We start from the raw sequence: 23,157 nt of genomic DNA on the forward strand, positions 1-23,157 counted from the left end.
TCGAGGAAGGAGTCGACGTCTCGGCGTAAGTTGATGTCAAAGAGAAAGTCGAAGCCCAGAACAGGGTCTAGTGGAAGTTCATCCTCTCTGGTTAGCATTTCCACATCAGAGTACCCGGTGGCAGCGGCGCCGGCGCTCTTAATCAGGAAAGTCGACCTCCAGAGCACCCTCCTCAAGGCCTGCTCGCAAGAAGAGGAGAGTACTCCGGTCTCCCGTCTCCGACTACTCCAGGACCTACTCATCTGCCCTGCCTAGGACACCTACGCCTCCTCCTCCTCCACCTCCTCCACAACGAGGCCTTTGATTCCGGCTCAGCCTCCGCCTCTTCCGCAACCACCTGTGCCCGTCGTTCCGGCGGCTCCCAGGAGACCCAGATCCCGGGGGAGATACCGCTCTTGCAGTGAGCGAAGATCCTCGACCAGATCACGACATCGCCATCGTAGAGAAAGGTCACGGTCCAGGTACACGTACTCTTCCAGTGACAGGAGGTATTCACCTACTTTGTCGGACTCTCCACCTATGAGAGTCGCACCAGTGGATCACATTGTGACGTTTCAGGACGTGCTGCTGAGGAGAGTAGCGGAACTGGGATAGCACTGACGGTGCGTACCTCGTCCTCCTCTGTCATATTCGAAACGCTACAGCGTAGGCACCTCTCTCGTCCGTTACTGCCTTTGGTGCCAGGGTTGGAGGAACCGGTTAAGGAGCTGTACCTTATGCCGGCTTCGGTGAAGTCTGCTCCATCTCGACTTCAGAAGAAGTACAGGCCCCCGGATTCGAATCCGGCATTTCTGAGAACGGACCCTGCACCGAATTCGGTCATTGTGACAGCGGCCAAGAAGCAACATTCTGCTGCCCCATCGTCTGCAGTCCCTCCGGACAAAGAGCCGTCAAATGGATTCGGCAGGAAGGAAGGTCTGTAGTACAGCGGCCACTTCCATGAAAGCAGCAAGTTTAACTGCGCTTTTGGGTCGCTTTGAGAGTCACTCCAACAATTCATTGAGCTCCTCCTGAGGGACAGAAGGGAAGATTTTTAAGAAATCTTAAGAGAAGGCATGATGGTTTCCAATCAAATCAGCGCGGCTGCAGACACCTATCTCCTGGCGGCTCATGGATACTGCCACGGGGTGAACTTGAGACGCCATTCCTGGTTGCGACTTACCTCCCTGAAACCGGAGGTGCAACAGAGGATTGCCAATTTGCCCTTTTCAGGTTACACCCTCTTCGGGACCCATGCGGATGAAGGAATAGCCCGCATGAAGGCAGAAGTTGAAACGGTTAAGGCTGTGGGCTTGGAGAAGCCGAAGGAACATACCTAAGGCGCTACTCCTCCCAGCGATTCCAGCTAGGGCAGGGTCGCCAAACTTGACAACAACAGCAGCAACAACAACAACAACAATACCAGAGGCAGCCCTTCCAGAAGCGTCAGAGGGGCAGAGGCAACCAGCAAGCCGCATCAGGGAATAAGGGCCCGGCTGGGTCTAAGCCCTGAGGGATTACTTCCACCTCGTCTGTTACCCACTCCGGTGGGGGGGGGGGATTGAGAATTACCCGGCAGAGTGGAGAAAAAATATTCAGGACAAGTGGGTGCTGAATATTGTTCGCTATGGATACAGTCTTCGTTTTCCAAACCCTCTTCCAGCTATCCCACTGGTACGCTCGCAGGATCTGTTGCGCGAATTTCAAGCGGAGGCCGATTCCCTGTAAAGAAAAGGGGGCGATAGAGGGCGTCCCTCTGTCTCAAAGGGGTAAGGGTCTATACTCAAGGTTCTTTCTTGTGCGCAAAAAGAAAAAAACTAGTTCAGACCCATTCTGGATTTGCGACAAGCAAACAAATGGATTTGCAGGGAGACATTTCGCATGCTGTCCTTGCACCAGAAATATCCTCAGCTCAATTGAGGAGACTGGCTTTGCACAATAGATCTGCAGAATGCGTACTTCCATGTGTCCATTGCACAGAAACATCAAAAGTTCCTGCGTTTCCTAGTCTGCAACAACAACTATCAGTACACCGTTCTTCCGTTTGGTCTAAAGTCTGCACCCAGGATGTTTTAGCAATGCATGGCGGTGGCGGCAGCGCACCTAAGGAAGAACAAGGTGTTTGTCTACCTGTACCTGGATGACTGGTTGATCAGAGCCTACAACTTCCAGAAAGCGCAACTGCATTTCAACAGGAAGGCTGTTCTGTTGAACCAACTGGGTCTGCATATCAACATGTCCAAGTCTGTCCCGACTCCTGTTCAGTGTCTCCAGTACTTAGGAGCCTCCATCGATACTTAGAGCAAGCGTTTGACCTTCGGAGGAGTGATGCTTCTCAATCCTTCCGGAGGCTCAGGCTCTATTGTCCTCTCCTTGAACGACGGTGAGGACAGTCTGCTGGGGTCGATGGCTTCTTGCATCTTCCTCACACCACATGCACATCTCCACATGAGACCGCTGCAGGAATGTCTGGAGGATCAATGCGACCAGAAAGGAGGGAGCTGGGAGGCCAGGATCACACTGTCTCAGCACGCTCAGCAGTCCCTGAAGTGGTGGTGTTCAGCAGAGAATCTCCTGAAGGGGGTTCCATTCCACAAGGACATTCCAATACAGACCATTGTGACGGATGCTTCTCTCCAGGGCTGGGGAGCGCATTCGGACCATCTGCAGATCCAAGGAACGTGGTCACAGGCGGAGTCCACGTTTCATATCAATTTTCTGGAACTCAGGGCTGTTCATTTGGCGCTGAAAGCCTTTCATCCTTCCTTCTGGACCAACTCCCTGCTTGTACAGACGGACTATACGACCACAATGTATTACCTCAACAAGTAGGGGGGCTCGAGATCGTGCACACTGTCTCAGAAAGTGCAAGCGCTCTGGCATTGGCTGCTAGCCAGAGGACTGACGATAACAGCTACCCATCTTCCAGGTGTGCAGAATGCTCAGGCAGATGCACTCAGCAGGCTCGTTCAGGAAGACCACGAATGGGTCCTAAACGACAAGGTGCTAGATGGGGCACTCCAGAAATAGATCTGTTCGCTACTGCAGAAAACAGCAAATGCCGAGACTTCACCTCCAGGTTTTACCAACTGGGGACTCTAGGGAATGCACTATGGATCAGCTGGTCGAACAGCTTTCTGTACGCTTTTCCACCCATTCCCCTGATTCCGGCAGTGCTCATCAAGCTGTCTCAATCCGGAGCACGAATGATCCTCATTGCTCCGGAGTGGCCTCGACAATGGTGGTTCACAGACCTGCTCCACCGGTCTCTCCAACCACATCTGTGGCTTCCATGTCGGCTGGACTGTCTAACAAAGTTGGGGGGCAGATGGTGCACCCCAACCTCTCATCGTTGAGTTTTGCGGCATGGCTCCTGAGATAGCACAGTATGGACACTTGAACTTGCCCGACAACTGCATGGAAATTGTCAAGAAGGCTAAGAGACCATCCACCAGGACCATCTATGCCTACAAGTGGAAAAGGTTCTGCATTTGGTGCACGTCCAAGAATGTCGACCTACCTCCTGCAAGGAAGATGTCACCCTTCCGTACCTCCTGCATTTAGCTAAATCTGGCCTTAATTTCCACCTCGCAGCATTAACTGCGTATAGGAAATGCCCTTCACAAACATCCTTTTTCCAGATACCTGTAATTAAAACATTTTTAGAGGGTTTGAAGAAGGTGTTTCCCCCTGTTAGGCGTCCTTCGCCTTCATGGGAGCTGAATGTGGTGCCGTCAAGGTTGATGAAGAGCCTGTTGATTCTATTCATAAGGCTTCTCTACAGCATTTGTCCTGGAAGGTGGTTTTCCTTGTGGCTGTAACATCGGCTCGCAGGGTGAGTGAGATTCAGGCTCTGTGTTGTCTGGAGCCCTATACGGTATTTCATGCTTCCAAGGTTGTCATGAAAACTCACCCTAAGTTTCTCTCTAAAGTGATCTCTGATTTCCATGTCAACCAGACGATTATGTTACCTAAATTTTTTCCAACATCCTTCCTCTCCCACAGAGAGGTCCCTTCATTCACTTGATGTGAGGCGGGTGTTGAAATTCTACTTGGATAAGACCAGAGGTCAGATCAGTTGTTTGTGAATTACGGTTCGGTCAGGACTGGCCTTGCCACCTCCAAACAGTCCATTTCTAGGTGGATTGTGTCCTGTATACAACTATGTTACCAGAAGGCTAACAAGAATCTAGGGGGTAAGGCTAAGGCTCATTCGACTAGGGGCAAAGCGGCTACAGTGGCTTTGCTACGTAACGTTCCTATTGCAGACATCTGTAGGGCGGCTACGTGGAAGTCTGTCCATACATTTGCTAAGCATTACTGCCTGGACAGATGCCCAAGTCGGGCAGGCTTCGCTGAGGAATTTATTTGCTCAGTAAGGACTTTTCGTTTAGTTTTCTTCCACCGCTGCTTTTGGTTGTTGGGATGGGCTTGCCATTCTATTAACAGATTAGGACTATACACAGAGATCCCCTACTACAGATGGAGTAGTTTCTTACCTGCAAATCCAGTTCTGTAGTAGGGGTATCTCTGTTATAGTCATAAGCGACCCGCCCTCCTCCCTGGTGGTAGAAATGTTTTTCCTGGATGCTTCAGGCCTGGCTTTAAGAGTCCTTCAAAAAGAACTAAAAGTAACTTGCCTTTGGCTGTGCATCATGGGATTCCGAGGTTTTCTGGAGGGTTCCTTAAAGGCACAGTATCTCTTTTCCAGACACATAATGGCAGCCTATGAGGCTTGTCTGTCCAACCCTTCCTCTCTATTATGGTAAAGGATTTTTGTGAAGGGGAGTTTCTCTATGTTTGAACCTCTGTAACATGTGTAAATTTCTATATTATTTGGCTATCCTTTTTCACTTCAGGATGAAGTGCTGGCCAATGTAGCCTTGTTAATTTCAGGCTGCATTATTTGTCTTTTATTTTCTCTTAAGTGTCTATGCAGGACTGCAGAAGAAGGCAACTTAAAAGACTATTTTGATTGCTCCGGGATCCACGCACATGGGCGGGACTATTCACAGATTATGACTATAACAGAGATACCCCTACTACAGAACTGGAGTTTGTAATCTCCCTATTTCTCGGGATCGAGGAACCGTAAGAAACCCACTGAAACCACAAGTGTTAGGTACAGCTGATATGCTATTGTTTAATGATCACAATAACATACAGTAATAAAAGGAACTAAAAATGTGCGATGTAAAGTCTCGCTCAGTAATAAGTCAAAAGTATACGATACCAGTCAGTCGCATGCCCTGTTCCCAGGAGGGCCAGGATCCAACCGTCCTCTGCAGAAACACCGGTCCCGGTGTTCAGCCAACAGAGGACACCGTGCTAAGTAATGGCCGAAAATGCCGTTCCTGTACGAATGATGGGGTGGGGACTGGTAACTGGGGTTGGTAGAACAAAAAACAGCGTCCAGGTGCTGTGAAGACACTCTTCTCGGGAGCACCCAGACGGGCACTCTACCAAGGAGTCTGGATGTGCACAATCCCAACAGACGCTGCAAACACCTCCTTGGTGTGCGTCTCTGTTCCACAATCCGTCCCGGGAGTGTAGAAAACCAACGCTCGTCCCGGACTCTTCCTCGTATGAACAGAACGAGCAGCCGCTCTTCTCCTAGACAAAGACCCTGACTCCAGAACAGCGGGACCGTTACCTTTGTTGCTTCAAGGTTCGGTTTTCCAAGGAACACTAAGAACAGCAGGACACAACCAAACGGCCGGCAAGAATCCAAAATATCCGACAGCGTTCCCGGCGTCCTATGCGTCTTAAATACGCAGTTCTGTGTGCGCGCTGATCGTGCCAGGCATGCTGGTACTTGTGGTTTCGTGTTCGCCCGTGAGGCTGTGTTCTGCGGCTGATTCGGCTGTTGTATCCTGAGGCGCCGTGCCGCGTCCCGGGGAATCTGACAGTACATCCTCCCCCCATCAGCTCCTCCTTACGGGGCCCGCGCAAGAAGGGTGCTTCCTGTGAAAAGCCGCAACCAACCGCGAGGCGTGGACACCTCCGGGCCGTATCCTTTCCACGCCACCAGATACCAGAACTTGCCGCCCGCCACTTGGAATCCATGATACCGGCCACCTCATACTCCACATCGGCATCCACCGATACCGGCACAGGCGGCACACGACCGCCCTGAGCGGAGGGTTTCAAAAGGGACACGTGGAACACTGGATGTACCCTCTGGTAGCTAGGCAAACGCAGGCGTACAGTCACAGGGCTGATGCGCTTGGTGATGCGATACGGACCATTGTACCTAGGATGAAACACGCTGCGCTTCCGGAATCGCAGATTCCTGGTGGACACCCAAACGTACTCCCCAACCATATACACAGGTCCAGGCCGTCGCTTCTTGTCGGCCGTAGCTTTGTACGCCGCTTTGGCCGCCTCCAGGTAGGCCCGAGTTCGACCCAGAGTCTCTTTAATGTGCGACACCTTCCTAGCGGCCTCCGGCACCCGAAGGTCCTTGACGGGGTGAGCTAATGGTAGAAACCTGGGGTGATGACCATAGTTGGAGTAGAAAGGAGATGCCTTGGTGGAGCTATGCGTGGCGTTATTGTAGGCGACCTCCGCCAGCCACAGAAGATCCACCCACTCCTCGGTCCCCTGATCCACGAAACAACGCAGGTACTGCTTCAGCGTCTGGTTAAGGCGTTCCGTCTGCCCGTCCGTCTGCGGGTGATAGCTGGTTGACAAAGCAGAAGTGACGTGCAACGCCGAACACCACTTCCTCCAGAACTGGGCCGTAAACTGCGACCCCCTGTCTGACACTATCAGTGTGGGCAGCCCATGCAACCGTACCACATTCCTCAAAAGAAGCAAGGCTAGCTGACCCGCCGAGGGTACCTGTTTACAGGCTATGAAGTGCCCCATCTTAGTGAGGTAGTCCACGACCACCAGGATAGCCGTACAGCCCTGGTCCTTGGGCAATCCTACGACTAAGTCCAATGAGATGTTCTCCCAAGGCCTGCAGGGCGTGGGGAGTGGTTGCAGCAGGCCCTGTGGACGTTGATGGTCTGATTTTGCGGCTGCACAGACGGAACAACCATCCCCCCATCGTCGGACATCAGCACGCAAAGACGGCCACCAGAAATGCCTCCCCAGGCTAGACACGGTTTTCTCAAACCCCAGATGGCCCACGCAGGGCGACGTGTGGCACCAAGTAAAGGCCTGTTTCCGCAATCGGGGAGTAGGCACCAACATGCGGTGGCCGTGCACCGGTATACCGTCCACCACTTGCCATTCCCTGTGGCTCAATAGCCACCTCCTCCAGGCAAATGTCTGTATCCCCCTCTGGATGCCCCTGATGAACATGTCAGGCTGGATAGCCCCGATCACCACGCCCGGTGATATTATGGAGTGCACGGGAGCAGGTAGAGGAACCAGCATAGACGATTGACGGGACAGCGCGTCCGCCTTCCTGTTCTCTGTGCCCGGCCTGTACTTGATGTGGAAGCGAAATCCAGGAAAGAATAGCATCCACCGCATCTGCCGTGGCGACAGGTGTTTTGCCGCCGTCATGAACTGCAGGTTGCGGTGGTCCGTGTATACCGTCACATCATGTCTGGCCCCCATCAGCCAGTGCCTCCACTCCGTAAAAGCGTCCTTAATGGCCATCAGCTCCTTCTCCGCTACGTGGTAGTTCCGTTCTGCGGTGTTCAGCTTTCTGGACATGAACGCCACTGGATGTAGCACTCCAGAGTGTTGATGCCGTTGCAACAGGATGGCCCCCACCGCAACCTCGAAGGCGTCCGCCTCTACCACGTACGGCAAGTCAGGGTCAGGGTTCGGATGAGCCAGGATGGGTGCAGAGACAAAGGCCTTTTTCAACGCCACAAAGGCACCCTGAGCTTCCGCATTCCAAACGAAGGGCTGCGACTTTCGCAGCAGCTGAGTAATCGGGGCCACCAACCCGGAAAACCCGTCGATGAAGCGGCAATAGAAATTGGCGAACCCAATGAAGCACTGCACGTCTTTCACTCCCTGTGGCGTCGGCCATTCCTCCACGGCTCTGATCTTGCGCTCAGCCATTTCCTGTCCTTCAGGTCTTAGCATCACCCCCAGGAACTCCACAGATTGGACGTGGAAGTCGCATTTGCTTAGTTTGCAAAACAGCAGGTTGTCTCTGAGTCTCTGGAGTACCGTGGCCACATGATGTACATGTTCCTCCTCCGTGGTGGAATAGATGAGGATATAGTCCATGTACACCACCACGTACTCATCCATGATGTCCCTGAACACCTCATTCAGGAAATATTGGAAGGCCGCAGGGGCGTTGCAAAGCCCGAACGGCATGACGAGATATTCGAAGAGGCCGAATCTGGTCTTAAACGCCGTCTTCCACTCGTCGCGCTTCCGTACTAGATGGTATGCCCCTTTGAGGCCCAGCTTTGTGTAAATGCGGGCCTTCTTCACTTGTTCCAATAAGACGTTAATGAGCGGCAGGGGGTACCGTTTTTTTTACGGTAATCGCGTTCATCGCTCTGAAGTCCACACAGGCCCTCAGCTCACCAATTGCTTTCGGGATGAAGAACAGAGGCTAAGCAGCGGGGGGTTTAGAGGGTCTGATGAAACCCAACCCCAGGAGTTTATCAAGGTAGGAGCGCAGATGGACGTGCTCCGGCTCCGTCAACGCGTACAGCCTGCCGCTGGGGATACTGGCACCCGGAACCAAATCGATTTGACAATCGTAGATCCGGTGCGGGGGAAGGACCTCAGCCCTTGCTTCGTCAAACGTCTCTGAATGCAAGGTATGCTCCGGGTAACTTCACGTCCGCCGCTGTGGCTATTGTGTGTTCTATTTCAGAACCGGTGTTGGACCCCGTCCGGATCCCACAGTGTTGACGACAGTGCGAAGATGTCATCCTGATCTGGTGTGTTGCCCAATCAACGGTCGGGTTGTGCCTGGTGAGCCATGGCAGGCCCAGTATGATCCCATACTGAGGTGCTCTGATGACACTGAAGTCTATGCCCTCTTCGTGATCTTCCCCGTATCTCACTGGCAGCACACCCGTGTGATGCCCTATGGGGCCGGTGACCAGTCGCTACCATCCACGGCATATACATCTTCGGGTAGATCCTTGGATATGAGAGCTATACCCAACCGTCGGGTTTCATCTTCGTCCATGAACAGTCCAGTGGCCCCTGAATCAACCATGGCCTCTACGGGTATCCACCTGGCATCTACTGATATATGAACGGTGACGTACAGGTGCTGTGGTTTCGATCGAGTAGGACTCGACAAGGAAGGGATGCTATAACGACTCCGAGAGGCCCCTTCAGTAATCAGGGAGTCTGTTAGTTTTCCGCCTGGACATCAACTGCCGCTGTCAGCGGTTTATTGGTTTTGAAGCGGCTGGTTTTTGGTTTGGCAGGGCACTCACGGACATAATGACCCTTCTTGCCGCAGTACAAACAGAGGCCTTGTTTGCGGCGTGCCTCTTTTTCCGTGGAAGTGAGGCTGGCCCGAATCGCTCCGATATCCATGGGTTCCGCCTTGGTGTGGGCATTATTATCCTGTGTTACGGTCGTCCCTGGTACAGGCATGGATTTTCCTTTCCTTTTGTGGCCTCCTTTGCGTTCGCCCTAACGATGATCCAAGAGTAGGACCAAGGCGATGAGTCCTTCACATGTTTTGGGCTGCGGGTCAATCTGTGCAATGACATCCTTGAGCTCCTCGCTCAGTCCCTGATGGAACAAGGCTATCTGTTTCGAGACCGGCCATTTGGTCTCTGCAACCAAACGACGAAAGGAGTTCAGGTACTGCACAACGTCGTTGTTGCCTTGACGTAGCTCAAGCAGTTCACGGTCTGCGGTGTATGTATCCGCCCTTCTATCGAAGACTTTCAAGAATTCTTCGCGAAATGCCCCCCAATCGCATAGAATGGGGTCATCTCTGCTCACTAGGGGTACCGCCCATTGCGCTGTGTTTCTGGCGAGGTACGAAATGAGAAAGGCCACTCTAGCCTGGCTCGTGGGGAACGCCTTGGGTTTGCAGGATAGGTGCAAAGCCACCTGAGTCATGAAAACCTGCACCGTATCAGGGTCTCCACTGTAACGTTCCGGAGTGGCCAGGGGAACGGACACCGGCATCTCTACCACCACCGATGGAGAAGGGGGAATCGCCTGGCTACCAGCATCAAAGGGATTCCGCTGTGACGCATCGAACCTGGCCTTCAAATCAGCCGATTCCTGCCTGGACGCCGTTAGTTAGATTTGAACGGCGGCCAGAGCCGCCAACACGTCATCCAGGGTGGCCATGTTCCACGTTCCTCGATCGGGAGAAGATCGGTAGAGTTATTGGGACGGATATTATGTAATCTCCCTATTTCTCTGGATCGAGGAACCGTAAGAAACCCACTGAAACCACAAGTTGTAGGTACAGCTGATATGCTATTGTTTAATGATCACAATAACATACAGTAATAAAAGGAACTAAAAATGTGCGATGTAAAGTCTCGCTCAGTAATAAGTCAAAAGTATACGATACCCATCAGTCGCATGCCCTGTTCCCAGGAGGGCCAGGATCCAACCGTCTTCTGCAGAAACACCGGTCCCGGTGTTCAGCCAACAGAGGACACCGTGCTAAGTAACGGCAGACAATGCCGTTCGTGTACGACTGATGGGGTGGGGACTGGTAACTGGGGTTGGTAGAACAAAAAACAGCGTCCAGGCGCTGTGAAGACACTCTTCTAGGGAGCGCCCAGCCGGGCACTCTACCAAGGAGTCTGGATGTACACAATCCCAACAGAGACGCTGCAAACACCTCCTTGGTGTGCGTCTCTGTTCCACAATCCTTCCCGGGATCGTAGAAACCAACGCTCGACCCGGACTCTTCCTCGTATGAACAGAACGAGCAGCCGCTCTTCTCCTAGACAAAGACCCTGACTCCAGAACAGCGGGACCGTTACCTTTGTTGCTTCAAGGTTCAGTTTTCCAAGGAACACTAAGAACAGCAGGACACAACCAAACGGCCGGCAAAAATCCAAAATATCCGACAGCGTTCCCGGCGTCCTATGCGTCTTAAATACGCAGTTCTGTGTGCGCGCTGATCGCGCCAGGCATGCTGGTACTTGTGGTTTCGTGTTCGCCCGTGAGGCTGTGTTCTGTGGCTGATTCGGCTGTTGTATCCTGAGGTGCCGTGCCGCGTCCCGGGGAATCTGACAGAGTTCCAGGTAAGAAACTACTCCTTTTATTTTATATAGGAAGATCTCTGGACTTTGTCAGGAGACCGCATACCTTAGTCCCTACATGGTAGTTTTACAGTATAGGAACAGCATAGCTCTTCTCCCTGGAAAGGTCCCTCGCCAGGTGTGTGTTAAACGAACATGCAATCCCATAATATCAAAGCACGGGTTTCCAGCAGTTGCAGCTGTGTAGCATGTTTTGTCTAAGTGCTATGGACTGACCAGAACAGAATAACAAAGGTCATTGTTTATCGACCTTGCACAGTGTGTTCAGACTAAACTCCAGGAACTGGCAGAGAACGCAGAAAACACACAGTTCTCCTGTGAAAGGCACAAACAGAGTCTTGCAAAATAGTCGTGTAGTAACGTGCGCAAAACCAGCATCATGGCAGCAGAGCTCATGCTAACTTAGCAACGTCGATTATATCCCCAACGGCCATACTACAACATGCACCCTCTGCAGTGGGCCCTGAAGTTCCAGTGGGCACAGCATCAGGGGAATTTCTCCAATATGAGCTGGATATCAGAGGGCATTACAAAAGCTCTGCATTGGTAGCTGCCGCACCACGATTGCGTAAGTAGCAGACTTCTCTACCTTCCCCAACCAGAACTGACAGTAGTGACAAATGCATCACTGTGAGAAAGTGCCATCTTTCTTGCATTGGTATGCCCCACTTTTTGTTGAATTGCTGATGTGCTTTGACTGAGTGTGCCCTGGGCTCCTGCCAATCAGGTGCCCAGGGCCTGTGTTCCTTCCCTAAAACTGTATTGAAGCTGAAACCCAATTGGCATCTCTGGCCACATGTCAGCCCCTGGTAAATGGTACCCAGGGCATTGTGACCAGAGAAGACCACTAAGGGCTGAAGCACTTATTGTGCCACCCTTAGGGGCCCTGCACCCTGACACCAACACACTGCCTTTGCAGATTGAGTGGCCTGGTGCAGAACTAAACAAAGTCTCGACATGGCACACATCACTTTGTGCCATGCCCACTCCCCCCCCCACTGCCCTGGCATACCTCAGTCACCCCTCTAGCTGGGTGCTCTATGCCAGTGGTGTGGGCAAAGGTGCATGAGCCCTGTGCTCCCATAGTACCCAGGGCCATTCCTGGGCACTGTAAGTGCAGTGATGCCATTAAGAGTGTATGGTGCTGGGAGGTTGTCATTACGAACTCCAAAGCACCATAATGGCTACACTGAAGACTGACAAGTTTGATATCAAACTTCTCAGCACATTAAACCCACACTGATTCCAGTGTGGGATTTAATGTAAAATGCACTACAGAGGGCATCTTAGAGATGCCCCCTGAAACCTAACCTACAATCCACGTCTGGTCTGAGAGGCTGCCTAGGCTGCCACACAGCAGACATGTTGCTGGACCCCTGGGTGGAGGGCCCACCGCTCTCCTGGGACTACAGCAATGCACATCCTGGGCGAGGTGCTAGGCCTCCTCCCCCAGGGTGGGCAGGGGGAAGCTTCAAAGGCATACCGCCTTTGTGAGCTTCTCCAGACCACTTGCAGTACTCAGCAACTGGCCCCCACCTGTTCTGACCCCCACTCTGGCGGGAAGACTGGCGGGAAAACCTACGCTAGGAAAGGGCGTGTGCCAGCCTGTTCCAACTCCACCCCTCAGGTGGGAGAGGCGAGGTGAAGCACAACTCCGGACTCTGGCCATCTTGAAGATGGGGAGCCCTGCTCAATTAGAGATAGGCTCTTGTCCCACAGGAGAGGAGCAGGATAGGGAATGTACTCACCCCAGGACAGGGACCTATTGGTCACTGCCCTTCCCCGACCTGTAACGCCCCTAAATGTAGTATTTAGGGGCACCCTGAACCTTCCTTCCTCAGATCCCAGTTTCGAAACAAGAAAGAAGACCAAGAGGAAGACCCCCTGCTGTGCAGCTGCTTACAAGAGGACGACACCAACTGACTTGGCCCCAGCACTACAGGCCTGTTGATCCTTGAACCTGCTCCTGCTAAATCCCAGTGTCTCCTGCGTACGGCAACCTCCAGAAACCTGGAGGACCTGCCTGCCTTTACCCTCTTAGAGACTGGGATTCCTGCGATTTGTGGCTCTGCTCAAACAGCAATACACCTGCTGCCAGCCAGGAACCGCGAATCCAGCCCACCCTGCACCCGCTGAGCCCGGCCTGTGTCCGAGTGGACAAAGACCGTGAGGACGTCCCCCCTGCGATTCTGACCTGGAATCCAGTGGCCAAGGACCCTCCTAGACGACCCCGATGACGCCTGCAGACTTAGAACCAGGGGCTCCTCCAACCGCGACCAGCCAAGGGTAAGATTTCCTGATGTCCAAAGACACCCTTGCACCCGGCGCCCCCCGGACTCCTGTGCCCAGCTCCGGGGTGCCTACCTATCGTCCAAGATCCCAACTTACCCCTCGAAGTGTTGGTCGCTCCAGAAGATTCTCCGTCCTTCGAGCCTGCAGCCTTTGTTCCCTTTTCAAGATCGATACAAAGGGGATGATGGACGGAGCGTTTTAGCAAATCCAACACTCACCCCCAGTCAACTGATCTGGGTTTAATCCATCACCATTCTTTAGCTGACTCAGCCACCCCAGTTCAGACATGGCCATATGCAAATCAGTCTGACCCTGTGTCTCATGGGAACAGTCCAGCCCGAACTGCCAATCCATGTCTTCCCTGGACCAAAAACGAGCATCCTGGGACCAGTTTCGGATTCATAATTCTCATCAGCCAGGCTATCTTGACTCCAGTGGCAAAGTGAGCAAGGGACTCACGTCTGAGCATACCCTGCCAACTTAAGGCGAACAAAGCGATAAGAAGGGGATGATGGACGGAGCATTTGAGCAAATCAAACACTCACCCCCAGTCAACTGATCTGGGTTTAATCCATCACCATTCTATGCTCAGACAGGAGTCCCTTGCTCACTTGGCCACTGGATTTAAGATAGCCTGGCTGATGAGGATTATGAATCCGAAACCGGTTCCAGGTTTGCATTCAAAAAGTCTATTGCCTATTTGCAAAGTATTTAACTAAAGTAACTCATCTGAAAAAGTATATTTTGATACCTTGTTGGTTCTAAAATAAACTATATATTTTGATACAAAACAATTGGCCTAGAGTTCAGTTTTTGAGTGTGTGAGACCATTTGCTGACTGAGTGTGCACAACAAATGCTTTACACTGTCCTCTAATACTGCCTTACTGCTCGACCAAGCTATCACTTTAGAGAGTAAGGTTATATCTAACTTTAGCCTCTGCCATTCCTCTGGGGACTGTGGACTCTGTGCACACTGTCTGATCTCTGGCATAATCCGGACTCCACAACAACGTTATTGAGCTCTGTGCGATCCAATTGGCATTGAAAGCCTTCCTGCGTTCTATCAAGGGAAGGCTAGCGCTTCTCTCGTACAACACTGTCTCCATCTGGTACTGCAACACACATGATGGACTTAGGTCGTTGGGAGCAGTGAATCAAGCAACTCAATTCCTATTTGTTTACAAGCTGAATCTGCTTCACCATTCTTCTCTGCTGCTTAGACAGTAAAAGGGCACCCTTTTCCAGGCTATTAACACATTTTGCATAACATGAATTTAAATAATAGAAGCCGAATCAGACCTGACTAAGCAGCTACAGAAGCTCAGTGGCACTAACACAAAATGCCACTAAGAAGAACAACTTGGTGTCAGAAACACAAAAGTCATGAGATCATAAGATGAGCAAAATTGTATATTTGTGGCTTAATCATTGATATTGCTACTGGTAGGAGGTCTGATTATTTTGATTCTGAGCTGGAGGGTTGATGGTTTGTTTTATAATTCAGGGTCTCAGGAAGATGGTGGGGGGTGGCTGGGAAGAGGGGGGGAAGTGTATGCCATGTCCAGAACAATAAGTTATTGGTTATCCAGAAGAGGAACCTGACAGAGAAAAGAATGACGGATGATATCCATCATGATAGCTTCTTGATAACTAGATGGGACTAAAGACAATTCGCTTTAAAGTTAAATAAGAGTGAAGCACAAAAGTGCCTAGTGCTGCTGAACTTACTGAGACAAGAACAGGGAGACTATTAGAAGAACCCCACATATTAAAAAGAGACTGGCACAGATGAGATCTACATGGTACCCAAAGTATTCCTTTACATGTGCGCTGCTTAAAAATGTGTAGCTATATTCTCCCTGAAGAACTTTAAATGAGTGGTAAAAGTAGCAAAAGTGGAAAAGGGAGGCAGGTCTCCGAGAATGACTATGGGGCTAGGCTCATGTACATAATCTCAATTAATACTCTTTCAGGCTTAGAGTGCCATATAAATAATATGAAACCGTAAGTAGGGAACTCTTAGTTGCTCCCACGTTTTAGATGGAGAGCAGCTTCTTTATACGGAAAGGGTATTTCTTTGACTTATACTGGGTGCTCCTTTATGTATGGACATAGCTGTGCATCTCTGACAACTCTAATAAGAGTGAAACACAACGCAAGGACTGCTTTTATTAATTACAGTTTGGCTTGGATAGAATTTTACCAATCCAAAGCTGTAATACTGTGTCTGGAGTGGTGAAAAGGCTTTTGACTTTTTTCAGCTCGGCGAGGATGGCACTAGTTAAACCTACATACAAAAATGGTATAGGTCTTTGTCACTTTTATAGCTCAACTTAGAAGGCACTATGCTAATCCTATGCTAAAGAACTTTGCTCGAAAAAGACATATCATGTGCGCAGTTTTAGAGTGTCGAAGGTGTTGTAGAGCGTTCCCTATAATGGAGCTGCTATCCACCTAAAACGTGGGAACTATCCAGAGTTCCCTACTTCCTTTTTTACATGATCTCAACTAACTATTGTCCTGATAGTAATAAAGACTTGCTTAACCAATGATCTCTAAAGTACATATACCAGCAGAGGGGGAGATGTTTATACTGGTATATCAAAATCAAGGGGGAATGGATCACTTGTAACTGCAGCCAGGGTCCAATGTGTTCTATCCATCAGTACTTTGAAAGTACTTAAAAAACCCTCATTCATGTAGGCAGGTCGTGTGGTGGTTTATCTTGATTCTCTGCCTGTATCAGTTACGTGACCGCATTATCATTGGGTTTCTTTTGCATTCTTCCTCCACCTGGAGGGAACCACTGGTTTTTCAAGTAGTGGTCAGTAATGAGTGGTGAGTGGAAGGTGCTCAAGTGAAGTGAGTCGTTAAAAAAGTGATCCTCATACTACCTAAAAATTGTAACTTTATTCCGTTCGGTGTATGGGTCAAATAGGTACAAAATGGGGTTTGTGCAGGGAAGGAATATTTATGCGCCTACTGCACTTTATTAGTCCAAATGAAGGGTCGACATGTTTCAGCCCTTTTGGGTTCCCCTAGGGGGTCGGTGGGCTTTCTTCAGGACCTAGAAATCTATAAAGGAATTGGGTAATGTCTGATTCCAGAAGGGAATTCTATCAGAGTGAGATTGCTCTGGACTTAAGGTTGATAGTACCTTAAGAAGTCCTAATACGGCTTCAGCGGGTGGCTGGCAGCGCTCTATCCTGCTCTTTTGCACAGCTGGTATATCTTCACATAGCAATGGATGGATTGAAAGATGTAAACTAACCTTCTTTTGGGGAGGTGGCGAAGAAGGGCATCAAGAGCACTGTCAAACATTCAGAGTGGCTGGCATCGGTCAAATTAATGGATGTATGGAGAGCCTAAAGCACTGACTCACTTGACTACACCTTTTCCCAGGGGCACACAAAATGCATGCCAGATTGGACCACCTGCTGTTAGGAGACAGGATACTTTCCCACATTATAAACGCAGACGTGGGTGGCATACTGCTTTCTGAGCATGTCTGATTTTTTTTCTAAATATGGAGGCCCAGCCATCATTTGTTGTTTGACACTGTGGATGAGAAAAAATTCAAGGCCTGCATTAAGAACATAGGGCATTCTTTTGATGCTGGACGGTCTGACCGCCTCCCGCCATCACGCCGGTCCGGGGACTGCTCGACAGGGAGGCGGCGGTCTGACCGTCTAATTACAATTTGGCTGCCATGGTGACAGTCAAAGGGCTTTATTCTACGGTGGCTTGTGCTACGGCTGCAGTAAAAATAACAACTTTGTTTACATCCATGTGATGCCTGACACACAGGCTTTGATGTGTGTGGAGACACTACATGTATCCCCAGGGCCACTTAGTAGTGGCCCACAGGGGACTGAGGCCCTGCTTGGAGCCCCAAAGTTCATTTCCATCTGCCTTTTCATGGCCTTCGAACCACCATGAAAAGGCAGTTGGAAAACGACATCGTAATCCCTGCAGCAGTGCCTGCACAGGCACCGCCGCCATGTTAGGAATAAGATTCAGACGGCCGCCACGACGGGATCCTAGATCTCGTTGGAGGCGGTGGTCTTTCTATCTGGCCTCTGCAGTCTGACCTCTTGTAGTGAAATGTGGCGGTCACTGCGGGCCTGTCGGTGGCGGTCCGGTCCGCCCAACATTGTAATCAGGCCCATAGTTGGAAAATTACATGAATACAACTGTGATATCCAACTTGTTGAATGCGTTTGAAAGAGTTGTTGGGGGCTGCTTTATTTCTGCATCTTTTAAGAAAGTGCCCTCTGTTGGCATGGTTGCCCCCACTTTTTGCTAAACATCTGATGTGCTTTGACTAAGTGTGCCCTGGGTTCCTATCAAACAGGTACCCAGGGCCGATGTTCTTTCCCTAAACCTGCAAAACAAAACCCAGTTAGCATTCTTTGGCCACAAGTCAGTCCCTTGTAAATGGTACCACAGGTACCAAGGGCACTGTGGCCAGGGAAGGCCTCTAAGGGCTGCAACACTTATCGTGCCACCCTTAGAGGCCCTGTACCTTTACACACACACACACACACACTGCCTCTGCAGGCTGTGTGTTTTGATGAAGAACAATGTAATGAGTCGACATGGGACACAATTCTGTGTGCCATGCCTACAACCCACTGCCCTTGCATAGGTCAGCCTCCCACCGATGTCAGCTAATCAATTCTTAGACCTTGTAAGTGCAGTAATACCATTTAGAATGTATGGTGCTGGAAGTTTGTCATTACAAAATCCACAGTACCATAATGGCTTTACTAAAAACTGGGAAGTTTGGTGTCAAACTTCTCAGCACATTAAACCCACACTGATGCCAGTGCGAGATTTAATGAAAAATACACACAAAGGGCATTTTAGAGACCCCCCTCTGAAAAATGACCTAACACTAGTGTCCATGCTGAGTGGCTGCTCGCCAGCTGCCACCACCAGACATGTTTCTGGATCCCTGGGTCGAGAGCCGGCTGCTCTCAGGGGTCTGAAACAATGCACATCCTGGGTGAGGTGCCAAGCCTCCTCCCCTAGGATGGGCATGGTCCACGAAGGGGAATCTTCAAAGGCTTGCCGCCTTTGTGAGCTTCCCCAGGCCTTTTGCTGCTTCCAGCAACTGGCCCCCACCAGTTCTGATCCTCACTTTGGGCGGGAGAATTGGCAGGAAAACCAAATGAGGTGTGCACATCTTTTCCAACCCCACCCCTCAGATGAGGGCGGCGAGGTGAAGCACAACTTGCAGTCCCGTCATCTTGCAGATGCAGGGATCCAGCCAACCACAGTGAGCCATATGCCCCTTCCCACTGGAGTGCCCACCCCACGACTTGAGTTAGAGTGGCCCAACACCACGAGGAGGCCTCCCCGGCGATCCTGACATGAGGTCTGATGATCTCTGACCTGCCTCGAATCTCCCAGCGAAACCTGCAGCCTCTTCCGACCGTGGCCGGACCTGCTAAGGAAAACCCGACGCCTAAAGACAAACCTGCATCCGACCTCCCACTGACTTGGGTGGCACAACCGATGGTGTCCGAGCATCCCCAGGCATCCCAACTTACCTCTCCAACTGGTGGTCCCCTCCCCTCCAGGAGATCTTCATCCCCGAGCCTGCAGGCTTTATTGCAACCGGAGAATTCCCATAGAAAACAGGCACCCGATGCAAAAACAGCACACTGCACCCAGCCACCCCTGCATCGCTGCGGGTGTACTTTGGGTGCTAAATTGGATCCTCCTTTGCCCTGAGCCTAACACCAGGAGCTTTGCTCCCACAACGACGTGGCCTGCTCGTGAGCAGCCACCAACCGGAGGCCCCCTAACCTCCATTGGATAACATTGGGCCTCAGCACTCTGCATCCAGCTGCCCTAGTGCCGCTGAGGGTGTTTTGAGAATACATCCCTGCTCGTGAGCAGCCACCAACCGGAGGCCCCCTAACCTCCATTGGATAACATTGGGCCTCAGCACTCTGCATCCAGCTGCCCTAGTGCCGCTGAGGGTGTTTTGAGAATACATCCTTGACCCTGGGGGAACCCTGGTTCTAACCAACTCCCACAACAAAGTACTTACCTGTTAACCGATAACTCGATTTCCTCTGGTAGGATAACATTGACCGTTTTCTTGTGAAAAAGTTTTTAAGCGTGGACTTGGAAAATCTATTAAAACCTATACAATTGTGTTCTAATAACCAAACTGCATTTACTTACCTTTATCCAGGAAATGTCCCAGTGCTGTATCCAGGTATAGTACACCGTGTAAGAAAAGTATTCTGCAAAGCAATATAACCAATACTACCAAACTAATTACAAAGTATATGCACAGTATTTCAAAGTATTGTCTTACAAGTGATTTATCTGTACCCAAAACCAAGTATATACAACTGCATTCAACTGTACGGTTTACTGCAAAGTATAAATCATCCTACCCGTCCCAGGCTTGCTTGGTTCTAGGAAATAAATACAACAAAATAATATTTTTATACTATTCAAATTGGTCTGAGTTCAGTCTTTGAGTATGTGACATCATTTGCTGATTGTGTACAACAAATGCTTAACACTACACACTGATAAAGCCTACACTCGCCCACACTATCACAGATAGAGAGTAAGGTGCTATCTACTTTTACCTCTGCCTACCTTTGGGGTTCCACTGGACTCGGTGCACACTATACCTCATTTTGGTATAGTATATTCAGAGCCTGCTTCTTACATTGGTGGATCCGCAGTGGGATATACAACTTTGCATTTCTTAAATGTAAATTGATACTTGTATAGCGCACTACTCACCCGCAAGGGTCTCAAGGCGCTCGTACGAATATCGCTGTGGAACCCATCCTGTCTTTCCCTGTGAGGCGTCCACTCCTGGGCAACCCCAAGGTGGAGGCCAGGCTTCCTTGTGGAGATTAAGCAAGCTGTTGCCCAGAGTCGCAGAGTGGGACTCCGTGATTGGAATAGGCACCGAGGCGAGAATTATCAGGTCCGTGGAATTTTTAGCCCAAGACCCGCCGAGGCGGGAATTGAACCCTGGTCCCGGGCTAGACCTCTGCATCAGGGTCTGCCGCTCTAACCATTGAGCCACACTTCTCCATTTCTTGAACTAACTTGGTTACCACCTGATCACATGACAGAACTCTTAAATTGTCTTTAGAATTCTGATTTTTGAATTTACATTTTTTTTCCAAATTACTAAAAGTCCCTTTAGAGTTTTAGAAAAATTAAAAGTTTACTTTAGTTAGGGGTAAGAGGTTAGAACTTTTTGTTAGAATGTCTCTTAACAAGAACCCAGCTGTAAGTGAAGATAACCATGGCATAGAGAAACAGGTTGAGGAGTTCGACCTCACCCCTCATCTCAATTTAGAATTTAGGATGTTACGGTCGCTATGCAAGCTAAAAAATATGATCACGAGGTCCCATCCCTCCAAACTAAAGCTCCACGAGCTGTTGGCAGTGTATGCTAAGGACCATCCTTCTGAGAATGGTGACGACCCCTCAGATGAAGAAGTAGAGGGAGGGGATGAGGATAACTACCACCGCCCTCCCCTATGAAGGGGAGAGAAGGGCCCAAGTGCCCTTGGCTCGAAGAATAAACCTCTCAGCTGCTGCTGAAGGAATTGAGGCAACCTCAGTGAGGACAGCCTTTTAGAAAGGTTGACCAAAAGATTTGATCTAGAGGCCAGACTACCGGTTCTAGAGAAAGAGAGTGCAGAGATGGGCTTCACTCCCATCAGTGGTGGCAGCAATTTACTCAATAAGGATGAAGAGCAATCATATGACCCTAAAATCCCAAAGAGGTTGCCCCTACATAAGAAGAGCTGATGATATCACAAAATGGTTCATAGCCTTTGAGAGGGCCTTTGAAATGTGAAAAGTGAGGAAGTGGGAACTGATCATTGGTAACTGCAAGGACAGACTCCTGACCCTTACAGGGGCAGATGTGGGACCTCATGAAGAGTACTCTGAGTGCTTTGGACTCACAACTGAGGGAAATAGAATTAGATTCAGGGGAGGTTAACAAAACCCTAAATCGGTCCTGGGTTGACTTTATTGACTACTCAGTTAATATACTAGATGGTTGGTTAACTGGAAAAATGCATAATTTCAATGGACTTTTCAATTTGTTTATAGGTCTAAGTTGGGTGTGTGACATCATTTGCTGATAGAGTATTTACAACAAATGCTTAACACTAACCTTTGATAAAGCCTTACGGCTCGCCTGCACTACCACAAATAGAGAGTAAGATGCTATCTACTTTTACTTCTGCCTACCTTTGGTGTTTCACTGGACTCTGTGCACACTATGCCACATTTCGGTATAGTATATATAGAGCCAGCTTCCTACACATCTGCACAACTAAATGCCTGGAATGCTGGATATCGGAGACCGTAGATCCAAACCAGTCAGGTGTAGTTATGGGCAAACTTTGGCAATAATACAAGAAATGGTCCTGCATCTAGTAGAGAATGCTTGGAGGACAGGGAGGAATGTCATTTTCTCTTCTTAGATGCAGAAAAGGCCTTTGATGAGCACAACTGGTGTTTTCTACACTGAGTTCTTCAGAGGATGGGCTTAAATCTGGGGTTGTGCGAATTATCAAAGTCCAAAAGTGGTCATTAGGTTTAACAGGACTACTTCACAGGCGATAGATATACAAAGGAGCACAAGGCACGGGTGCTTGCTTCCCCGCTCATTGTTTACACTTCATATAGAACACTATGCTGCAGTAGAGATGTGTGGCAATAAAATATAGAAAGGCAAGCAATTTCAAACTATCTGTGATGGTGATTTTCCCACAGCCCAAGCAGTCTCTTCTCACAGGAAAGAGTAAGCAGGACTGCTTTTGCAAAGTTTCTAGCTTTAAAATCAAATCAACCTTCTGCAGTCCCAGCAATAAGAGAGCCCTTAAACCAAATAATTAGGTGTATTTCTCTTCGCTCTGCAGTGGATTTAAAAAGCATTAACCTACATGCTGTCCATATTGCACTCCATATAACTTTGTCCCATGACAATTTTCCACTATTGCAAGAAATCGAGACACTACTGCTATTGTAACCTATGGGGTCATTCTCTTGGTTAGCGCCATTGCTGTATGTAAAATAGTAATTTTACTGAAATTGCTTCATCTCTTCAGAAACCTTATATTGGCACATCCATCCTGCTTTATTATGAAATTCTGGTCTGATAGATCATTTTATTTGGGAAGGAAAGAAGCCTCCGAAAGTATGTAGATATGCACACCTACTGGTGAACATAGACTGACTACTCACAGCTTGCTGTGCTATCACCAGGCAGCCTAAATTAGATACCTCTCAGAGTAGCATAAGATCGAAACCTAAAAATATTGGTGCTTTATCAATCATGTCGGGCTGGAGTCCGAAGGTGGTCGATGCCATGGCTGGATCAGAAGAATCTGAGTTTATGTGTTTTCCCCAACAATAACTAGAACCGCCTTGAGACTGTTGTCCAGGCGATCCTGATCACAGCATTCCTGTCCTATTTTAACCCTATATGCCTTAACAAAAACTTAACACCTGGACTGACGAGAGGTAGTTTTAAGAAATGGAGATACATGGACTGCTTCACGATGGTCTCTGGCTAAAACAATAGTATGATCAAATCTTTTGAGAGCCTCAAGGCCAAGTTGAATATCCAATGTTTGTATTTCCAAAAAGGAAACACATTTATTTTTAAAGCAACCAATGTCCCT

The 23,157-nt window shown here is 49.6% G+C and overlaps 1 protein-coding gene across 1 annotated transcript in view; it reads left to right on the forward strand.

Moving 5' to 3' along the window:
- The window catches only part of BUB1B (BUB1 mitotic checkpoint serine/threonine kinase B), a 440,231-nt gene that overhangs the window by 242,191 nt on the left and 174,883 nt on the right, over nt 1-23,157 (forward strand). The window lies entirely within an intron of this gene.

The sequence above is a fragment of the Lissotriton vulgaris genome, chromosome 9 (assembly GCF_964263255.1).
Source record: "Lissotriton vulgaris chromosome 9, aLisVul1.2, whole genome shotgun sequence".
NCBI classification, from domain to species: Eukaryota; Metazoa; Chordata; class Amphibia; order Caudata; family Salamandridae; genus Lissotriton; species Lissotriton vulgaris.